This window comes from Equus przewalskii, chromosome 31 (genome assembly GCF_037783145.1).
Source record: "Equus przewalskii isolate Varuska chromosome 31, EquPr2, whole genome shotgun sequence".
Lineage (NCBI taxonomy): Eukaryota > Metazoa > Chordata > Mammalia > Perissodactyla > Equidae > Equus > Equus przewalskii.
In genome coordinates, this window is record NC_091861.1 from 9,321,414 (window position 1) to 9,331,690 (window position 10,277).

The following is a 10,277-nucleotide window of genomic DNA, read 5'->3' on the forward strand; positions in this document are numbered from 1 at the left end:
ACCACTACCATATTTATGCACACTTCCTGTCCCCCCATCCCATCCTGGGTAGAATGCGATTCCATATTTTCATTATTATAACTGTGCGGATAGTAGTCACAGATGAACCGGGTAGCGTATTATGATGATTTACCCTTTCTTGCACAACTTTTTATTTTCCCTGAGGTCAATAAGTGTCTTTTTAAAAAAATTGCTGTTGTTCCTTGGTTCCTCTATACTTATAATCAATCAACCAGAAACTCTCCACAATTGTCTAAATCTCCTCTCCACACTGTCAACCTCATCCTGTATTCTATCATGCTCGTCTTGTTGAAGAAGTCTTTCCCTTGGCTTTCCAACTTGCTCCAATCTGACTTGGCTGCTCTCTTGCCTGCTTCACAGCTGTCTTCCCAGGATATCTCTTCACTGTCATTCTAGGGAAATCCTTTGCTTTTCTCTCAAGTTGGGACTTCTCTGTTTCTTGTATCTTCCTCTCTCTTTGATGACTCCTTGTTTTGATGGTGTACATCCTTCAGTAGCTTTCTGAGAAACTATACGTAAGAGGGAAATCTTTGAGACTGTTTATATCTAAAAAAGCTTCATTTTACCTTTACACTTAATTGATATATGAGATAGAATTTGGGGCTGAGAATCATTTTCCCTCAGAATTTTGAAAGCGATGCTCCATTTTCTGCTGTCTTCCAGATATGCCCATTCCTGATTCTTTTTTTTTTTTTTAAAGTTTGGTACCTGAGTTAACATCTCTTGCCAATCTTTTTTTTTTCCTTCTTCTCCCCAAAGCCCCCCAGTACAGTTGAATGTTCTAGTTGTGAGTGCCTCTGGTTGTGCTATGTGGAACGATGCCTCAGCATGGCCTGATGAGCCATGCCACATCTGCGCCCAGGATCCGAACCAGAGAAACCCTGGGCTGCCAAAGCGGAGCGCATGAACTTAACCACTTGGCCATGGGACCGGCCCCTAGGCCTATTTCTTATTCCCTTTTTCTTAAGGTCCATTACTGATCCCTTTTTGCCTTGGGCTTTTCTTACAGGATCTTTCAACAATAACAAGACAAAATCCAACAGGGGTAAATTTTAAGGTTCTATACTTGGAATAAAAATCCCAATTAAACAACACAGACTATTAGAGGTGTTGCTTAATGCCCACATGTGAAAAAGATTATAAGATCAACGTAATTCAATGATGTGATATGACTGTCCTTCAAATGCTAATTCATATGTGAGCTGCATTAACAGAGGTAGAACGCTCACAGTAGGGGAGGGGAGGTGCTACTCTCTTTCTTCTTGTTGGAAAATACAGGTTGGAGGGTGTGAGTTCAAGATAAAGAAGACTTTCCCCTGGTAAGAACTGTTTGGAAAGGGCCTGGGCTGGCCAGGGAGAGGCTGTGCTCTATGTCGCTGAAAGTTTAGAGGTTGACTTAAGTACCTTCTAAGATCCTTTCCAGCCTTCTGATTCTATCTCAAGGTCAAAGAATCATTCAGAACTGGAAGGGCTATAAATGTGATTTAGAATTACCTTCCTCACCTTTTACAAAGGAACTGAGAGCTGCCCAATCAGTGCCTGAGTAGGTTCCGTGACCAAGCTCCTCGCTCCCCTCCTCATTCCTTCTGGTCTTCCACAGCCGCTGCTGTTGTCCAAACTACTCTTGTCATTTTAAATACCCCGACATATTTGAGCATTTAGAATAACAGTTTCCCATGGAATGGAAGTAGTTTGACACACTATGCCTTTCTGTTTCTAAATGATAAAGACCTTCTCAGAATTTCCACACCTCTTCTAGCTTCTTGATGTTCAGGTCTTAAGTGGCCACCCAGCCTGCTGTCCTCGGGGCGTGATTGACACATTGGCCCAGCAGCAATTCGGTGACTGCGTATCTTTTGCTGTATGATCCAGGGTGCATTTTGAGGGCTATGCTCAGTGTTCTGTGACCTAGGTTTGAAAAGTCTGTCTCTCATTAGTGTCCTGTAACTAACTGTAATATATGAACCTCATATATATAATATGTGAAATCTAAGGCCTTACAGCAATTCATGTGCCCCCCATTTGGACATTTGTATGATCACTGAGTCCTTGGGTTATTTGTCCTTGTCATTCATGAGCTCTGGTCTTGGCCATTTTAGTCTAAGGACATCTCCGTCCTCCCTAGGCTGTGAGGATTGGCCTGGTCCAGAAGCCTAATAATCAGAATTAAGAATCGGGCGGAAGGCAAGGCTCTATGCAAGTAGAACAGATGTTAAGGAGCGTGCTGTTGTCAGAGGTCAAGAATGGGTCAGCAATCCAGGGGGGCAAGTCACAAGGTAAGGGCAGGCCAAAAATCCCAAATCCAGGCAGACAGGGAAGTCAGGCCCAGAGGCCAGCGCTCAGAACGCTATGATCAGAACCTTCTTCTAGGGCAAATCCGAAATCTAAGAGTGTGTGGGTATAAACTTGAAAGTCACTTGTCACTGTGATTAAACCTGGTCTGAGAGGAGAGTGGATTCTTGGCAGATGCTGCTGACCTAATTAAAGAATAGCTTTGGGAATGCCATAGTTCCTCCTAATGGACCATCTAAGGAAAAAACTATATGGTGATACTCAGAGTTCTTTGCAATTATAGAGTACTCCTGCCAAAAACACGAATTAATTCATCCCTTTAAACTCTATTGGAGAAAGCAATTTCATTCTTGGGAGAGATAAAGGGCAGCTATGCTTATAAATTCCTGGGCTGCAGTTTTAAGAACGAATGGGGCAAAATTCGAAACAGCTTTTCATGTCCGACCTTCAGAAATGAGCCACAACCCTGAATATCAAGGTCCTATTTTATCTCCTCCTTGCTCTTTCTCTGTAGGTAAAAGCAGAATAGCACCAATCTTTTCGATGAGGCAAGGGTCAGGAGGTTACGGTGGAGAATAATATTCAGTGAGTAACCTGCTCTGTAGTCGCTAACCATCAATTTCTTCGTGGGCAGGTGGGGTGACCACAGATGAAATGCTCTGTAACCCATGACCAGGCCCCTGAGTCATAGTTTGAAATGGCAGGCTACTATTACAGTGAATAACCCAGCGATGAAAGGAGGCCACAAAAGAAGTCCTGACCTTCTTCTTTAGAAACGTTTTCATTTCCTTAGCTTCGGCTCATCTTATTTTTAGAAAGCATAATTGTTCCTCTGGATCCCATCAAACAGGAGTTTCTTTTCTTACATTTTTTGGCAAGACTTGAATATAATAACCTTATCCAAGGAGCCTTGCTGATTGTCTCTGAAATGAGAGAGGGGGGAAAGCATAAAAGAATTAAAAACAAAAAAATCCATGGTTGGAAAAAACTTTTAGAGGTTGTTTAATTTAACCCTCCTGAGTAACAGCTTTGCGTGAAGCCTGAACTATTTCAGGAAACTGAATTTCTTTTCTTAAAGACTCTCAGGAAAGAACTTCTTATAACGATTTTAGACACTCAGGCAAGTATTTAAGGATTGGGTTTCACCTAATTTCATCCTGGAGATTCTTGCTTCGGGAAAGGATTAACCCAAGGGTAATCTGCAGAGCCCTTTGGATTTAAAACGATTCAATAGAGAAATTAATTCATAAAGGAGGCAGCTGTAGGTTGGACTGTTCAAACTCTGCTCAAATTTTTGTTTGGAGCTCACCTTCATATTTGCAGCATACTTTTCAAACCAGCAGTAGGACCACCATGTATGGCATGCGCAGATCGGGAAACTGAGGTACCGAGAGCTCTGGGACACTGTTAGACTATCTCGCTTCTGTGCCCAAGAGGATGCCTTCTCTCTGGGGAAAGAATTGTCCCGGCAGTGGCTTTCGCAGATGGAAGGTGAGCTCCGGGAGAGCCCTCAGCCTTTCGTCTCTGCATGATCAGAATCTGAGATGGACAGCGGGCAGCGGTGAGGGAGGTTTGGTGTGTGCTGTTGCTCGGAATAAATTTTTACATTCCAGGGACTTTTTTCATGAGAAAAGTTAATAACTGACTTTGAAAAAAAGATAAGAAAAAAAAGGAAAGACAATTACTCTTAAAAATGATCAACTAGCAGTGGAATTTTCATGTCCCAACTGCCTGTACTTGGGACGGTTTGGTGGTTTGCTCAGGTTCTAAGTTTCTTCTCATCCCTCTCATCTTTTACTTCCCTTCAATATCCTGCCAGAGAGGTTGCATGCGGGACTTTCTGGGAAGTGAGAACATACTCATTGTTTACTTTTTTTTTTTTTTGATGAAGATTAGCCCTGAGCTAACTACCGCCAATCCTCCTCTTTTTCGCTAAGGAAGACTGGCCCTGAGCTAACATCCATGCCCATCTTCTTCCACTTTATATGTGGGACGCCTACCACAGCATGGCTTTTGCCAAGCAGTGCCATGTCCACACCCAGGATCCGAACTGGCAAACCCCAGGCCGCCGAGAAGCGGAATATGTGAACTTAACCACTGCGCCACTGGGCCGGCCCCTCATTGTCGCTTTTTGGCAACCTGTCTCTTACAGAAGACAATCAGATTCCCTTTTAGACTTCTGAAGTAATTGCCACAGGTTATCTTTCTATATCTTGACCAATGGGCTTTTGCTTGACCAATATTATTTTGTATTTTATGAGTCAAAATCTTGAAAAATGAATTTACTGAAATGTCTCTTCTATGCATCTTAGTCTACATTCTGCACAACACATAATCGGAGGTCAAAAAAATCATGCTTGTTACTATTGTCATAAAAGTAATAGTAATGATAATAGTAATAATAATGCCAGACAGACTTACCAGTCACCGTTCAAAGATAAGTCTAGCAAACTTTCACCAACAAACAGCAGAGGAAGCCACCTTTGTCCTCTTGGTAAATTGCTGAGCAAATGCTATGTGCAGCTGGATGCTTTGGAATGAGGTGTCCGCCCTGCTAATCATCATTCAAATTCTGTGCCAACCCTCACTTTGCATCTCATTTTTTCCAAGCTTCTTTCCCAGCTTCCTTGGTATGTGAGCTTACTGAAAAACACAGTTGGCTTTGAAATTCTTCAAGATTCTCTTCTCTTAGGAAAATTGCCAAATGATACGACTATAATACCTCTTGCAAAAACTGAACTAAAAAACAAATCTGCCTTTTTAAAAACAACAAGACTTAAATCCATACCGCTCATGATGAAGAAAGGCTTACCGAGCGGTGGAAAAGTTAGGTAACCGCCAACAAATATTAGCGCACATGAGTCCATTAACTAACCACGAACGTCAATGAATTTGCCTCTTGAATCAGTGACCTAATCCATTAGATTAGATTGTTTGAAAAAGAAAGCTTTCAAATAATACAAAACTGGGGGCCCAGGAAAACAGCATTTCCCTCCTCCTCTCTAAATCGGGCATTGAGAGTGGGGTTTACCCAGGGAGGCGGGAACATGGATCCGCCCTCTTTTCCTTCTCTGTTGTCATCCACCTTTTGTTTCTCAGCTGTTACACAGTGGGCTCTCCACAGAGCTCCTCTTTTAAACAGATTTGGCTCCGAATTCATTGTCTTAACTCGGTTTCCTTATTCTGCCCTAGGGTTGTCTGTTTCAATTGACATAAACTCTTTGACTCCAATGTCCTAATAAGATTTTTCTATTCTCTTTCTCCTGTCAGTGGATTTGGAAGAGCTGTCCTCTCTGATTCTTCAGTTCCAGTTCTCGATCCATCTTATGAACAAATGTACCACTTTCTTTTTTTTTCTGTATTTTTGAATTGAAATATATTTGACACATAACATTGTGTAAGTTTAAGATGCGCATCGTGTTGAGTTGATACATTAATAAACTGCCGTATGATTGCCATTGTAGCGTTAGCTGGTCCTTCTGGCCCATCACAGAATGATCATTCCTTTTTTGTGGTGGGAATAATTAAGATCTGGTCTCTTAGCAAGTTTGATGTTTATCCACTTTCCTCCTCATATGTGACTGGCTTCTTCTGAATGCTACCACGTAATAGGTGCTTCATAAATATTCGTTAACATGTGAATGGAGTTAAGTCAGGAAGCTGTTTATTACCTGTGAGCTGTTGCCAGCTCTAACACGCCAGATGAAAGCAGACAGGTGAGAAGAGCACAAATGAGCCATTATCTGGCTCACAGCCGGGTCCTTTTTTTTGTTTTTTTTTTTGAGGATGATTAGTCCTGAGCTAACTACTGCCACTCCTCCTCTTTTTGCTGAGGAAGACTGGCCCTCAGCTAACATCCGTGCCCATCTTCCTCTACTTTATATGTGGGACGCCTACCACAGCATGGCGTGCCAAGCAGTGCCATGTCCACACCGGGATCCTAACCAGCGAACCCCGGGCCCGCCGAGAAGCAGAACATGCGCACTTAACCGCTGCGCCACTGGGCCGGCCCTAGGCTGGTCCTTTCGATTTTACACAGTTTTTAAATTTTGTTCCCCCTCAGTAATTAGATGTTGCATCTATAAAGCCCTCACATTTCTAAAATCTGAAAGTCAAAATTTTGGCCCATTTAAAAACATCTCAAAGCTCAACCACGGACAAAATTCAATAAAAATGTTTTGTTAGTAATCATTTCTCTTAAAATGCAAAATAAAATGGCTTAATAAAAATACCAAGAAAGATGACGATGATGATAATGCAACCTTCTATCATATTTGTCTGATAATTATCTTACAGGTGAGTTAGATGTTTAATAAATACCAAGTTTACGTTTGTGGACTTGGAAGGCCTCTGTTAGGTAAGAAAGTTGGGGAGTGGTAAAGAGGTCTTTTCTTTTTGTTTGTTTGTTTGTTATTATTTTTTATATTTCTTTATTATTATTTATATTTCTTTTTTTCTTTTTTCCTTTTTTTTTTTTGAGGAAGATTAGCCCTGAGCTAACATCTGCTGCCAATCCTCCTCTTTTTGCTGAGGAAGACTGGCCCTGAGCTAACATCCGTGCCTATCTTCCTCTACTTTATATGTGGGACGCCTACCACAGCATGGCGTGCCAAGCAGTGCCATGTCTGCACCCAGGATCCGAACCGGGAAACCCTGGGCCACCGAAGCGGAACGTGCACACTTAATCGCTGCGCCACGGGGCTGGCCCCAGTATCCAATCTTTTTAGCTTCATAAAAATGTGGCACCATCTCCCACTGTATTAGATTCCTATTGCTACTGTAACAAATGACCACAAACTTAGCGGTTTAAAACGATAAAAATGTATTACCTGACAGTAGGTCAGCAGTTTGACGAAAGTCCGACTGGGCTGAAGTCAGGGTCTCAGCAGGGCTGGGGCCATTGTGGAGTCTCTGGGGCAGAATCTGCTTCCTCGCCTTCTCCAGCTCCTAGAGGCTGCTAGACTTCCGGGGCTCGCAGCCCTCCCTCCATCTTTATAGCCAACACTGTGGCATCTCTCTAACGGTTCTTCTGTAGTCACCTCTCCCTGTGACTATGACCTCAGCTGAGAAAGATGCTCTGATTTTAAAGACCACGTGATTAGATCAGGCCCGACTAGATAATCCAGATCAATCCCCATCTCAAGGTCCTCAACTTAATCACATCTACAAAGTCCCTTTCGCCGCATAAGGTTTATATATTTATTCACAGGTTCTGGATCAGGATGTGGACATCTTTACGGGGCTATCATTCTGCCTCCCAAACTCACCTTTCCTCCTCTCTATATTCAGGGTTGACATTGTGATGACTCACCTTTTAAAACACTGTGTTGATGGGTTTATAAAGCCATCAAGATGTTTCCTCAAGACTTGCGCACTTTACTGAGTATGTGCTTTGCTGTGCAGAGCATAACGAAGCGTGTCGGCAGGTCCCACGTGGAGGCTGGTCTCCAGTCTGTGAGGATTGTGCCAGAGGTGCTGTAAAGAATCCTGCTTCAGTGGTTGCTCACCAACAGTCGGTCAAAGGAGGCTTGTTTCTCAGGGCTCCTTGAGGACGGGGACTATTCTCCATTGTGACTCAGCGCCTGACACATCTGAGTGCTCAGAAGATGTTTGCCACATGAATGAAGGCCCTCTTCCTGACTGTGGAGAGCCCAGATTGAAGCCACTTCCCTGGGTTTAGGGCTTTTGCCATGTGTGACCTGGAACTTTGGTAGACCAACCCCTGACCTTGTAGAGGGGCATTTGACCTTGAAGATCAACATTCCAGGATTACTCCCAACCCACTCTTTCTTCTAGGCTACAGGAGCCTGTGAGCTGGTTCTGATGACAGGTTTGACGTGGTCTCTGATGTGCTTACGTCTGCCTGGCTCCCTCTCCATGCAAACCTGGGCATTTGCCTTCTTCCCGCTGGCACTGTCCTACCCCCAAGACCAGAGTCTGCCCAAGAGGCACAGTCTAGTGATTGGTGCCCTGCAACCAGCTGATGCTTATCTGATGCTAATTCCCTGGATTTCTATTACAGTAGGGCTCCGCCTGCCTCGCAGGGCATCCTGCGACATCATGTTAGTCCTTCAAGACTCACTGTAACCTTGTCTATAACCTGAGTCGTTGCTCTGCTCTTCCCGGAGACTGTCTTCTCTTAGTCAGACCAGGTGCTGTCCTGCTACCTGCTGCTGCTCGTTCCTCAAGAGCCTGCCACACTCCAGCTGACAGATCCAGTCCAGATCCTGGGCCTCCCAATCTACCCCTCCCACTGCTGGGCCGAGCCCAGACCTCAAAGTGATAGAAATGTGAATGCATTGAAAACAGGCGCAGCCCTGAGCGCGGACAGAGCATGACTCAAGTGTAGGGGGACAAAGATGTCCAAATGCCACAGTGGTAAGTTTACAGTTTATTTTGTAAGTCATTCGTGAGTTCTACACAATTGCAGAGCAGGTGGAACCGTGTCTTAAGGAACGGCAAAGCCTTCTCTAACACCTGGTTCATCTTCTGGCTCCTCCACAGAATAGTCTTGTGACCTTGTGACATGTATTTACCCTTTCTATGCCTCAGTTTCTTCCTTTGTAAACGTAGGCATCATAATAGAACATATTTCATAGGATTGTTATGAGAATTAAATGCCTTAATACTGTTAAAAGGTTGACACAACGCTTCACACATAAGCACTTACTACTCGTCAATTATCATCATCTGTGAACGCGGAGCAGCCTCCCTCGGACTGAACGGGCAGAGTCCTTCGGGATCAATTAGGAGAAGCTAAGAGGTGAATCAATGCCTTCTTTCTATAAGAGAGTAACCTTGCTAGGTCCACGTAGACAGAGACTCTAATCCCCGATGACCAGTGTTCCTAGTCAACTTAAAAACGCAACTGATACAAGACCTACAGGAAACTCTCTGCCTTTCTTGCTCACATGAAAAATCAATCAAAAGATAGAAGCAGAAGCCCTGATCCTTGAATGTTCTTCTATTTTTCAGTTTTATCTTTTTTATAAGTGCTTCCAGACTTACAGAGGAGTTACAAAAGTAGTGCAAAGACCTCTCACATTCTTTTTATCCCAATTTTTAACATTTTGCCACATTTGCTTGAAAACTCCCTTTCTCTCTCTCTGTTGTTTTTTCCCTAAGCTATTTGGTCACTTTCCTTCAAAATACTTTAACATATCTCCTAAGAACAAGGACAGTCTCATAAAATAATAGTTCAATGATAAAAATTCAGGAAATTTAACCTTGATACCTTGTTATTTTCTAATATACAATCCATGTTCAAATTTTGCCACTTGTCTCAATAATGTCCTTGAGATGATTCTGTGGTCTCCATTAATCTGGAAAAATTCTTCAGCCTTTGCTTATCTTTCATGACCTTGCCATTTTTTAAAAGAATATAGACCAGTAGTTTTGGAGAATGTCTCTCAATTTGGGTTTGTGTTATGTTTTCTTTTTTTTTTTTTTAAAGATTGGCACCTGCACTAACATCTGTTGCCAAACTTCTTTTTCTTCTTCTCGCCAAAGTCACCCAGTACATAGTTGTATATCCTAGTTGTGAGTGCCTCTGGTTGTATTATGTAGGATGCCACCTCAACATGACCCGATGAGCAGTGCCATGTCCGCGCCCAGGATCTGAACCGGTAAAACCCTGGGCTGCTGAAGCAGAGCATGTGAACTTAGCCACCCGGCCACAGGGCCGGCCGCTGTGTTATATTTTCTCGTGATTAGATTCATGTTGTACATTTTTGGCAAGACTAGCACAGAAGTGCATCCTTCCTGGTGCATTCCATCGGGAAACTCACACTGTCAGTTTGTCCTGCTATTGGCGATGTTAACTGTTCTCTGATGTCTTGAACATTGACAAGCAGAGTATGAACTGGGAGAACAAAGAATAACCAACGTGTTGGAATCCAGTTAAGTGGAGGACTTCTTAGACTGATGCCATACATTTTCTGAAGTGCTTTGTCTCTGTTCTTATG

The 10,277-nt window shown here is 43.1% G+C and overlaps 1 long non-coding RNA gene across 2 annotated transcripts; it reads right to left on the bottom strand.

Annotated features, from left to right (window-relative positions):
* Positions 1–2,638: 2,638 nt before the first annotated feature.
* LOC139080640 (uncharacterized) lies at positions 2,639–7,883 on the bottom strand. 2 transcript variants are annotated; one of them, XR_011535310.1, is made up of 4 exons: positions 7,625–7,883; positions 7,143–7,390; positions 3,623–3,958; positions 2,639–3,236 (listed from the first exon to the last, which is right to left on the bottom strand). It is a non-coding gene; the product is annotated as an uncharacterized lncRNA (long non-coding RNA). The 2 variants fall into 2 exon arrangements; XR_011535311.1 differs by having other exon boundaries at positions 2,785–3,236; positions 3,623–3,954.
* Positions 7,884–10,277: the final 2,394 nt, after the last annotated feature.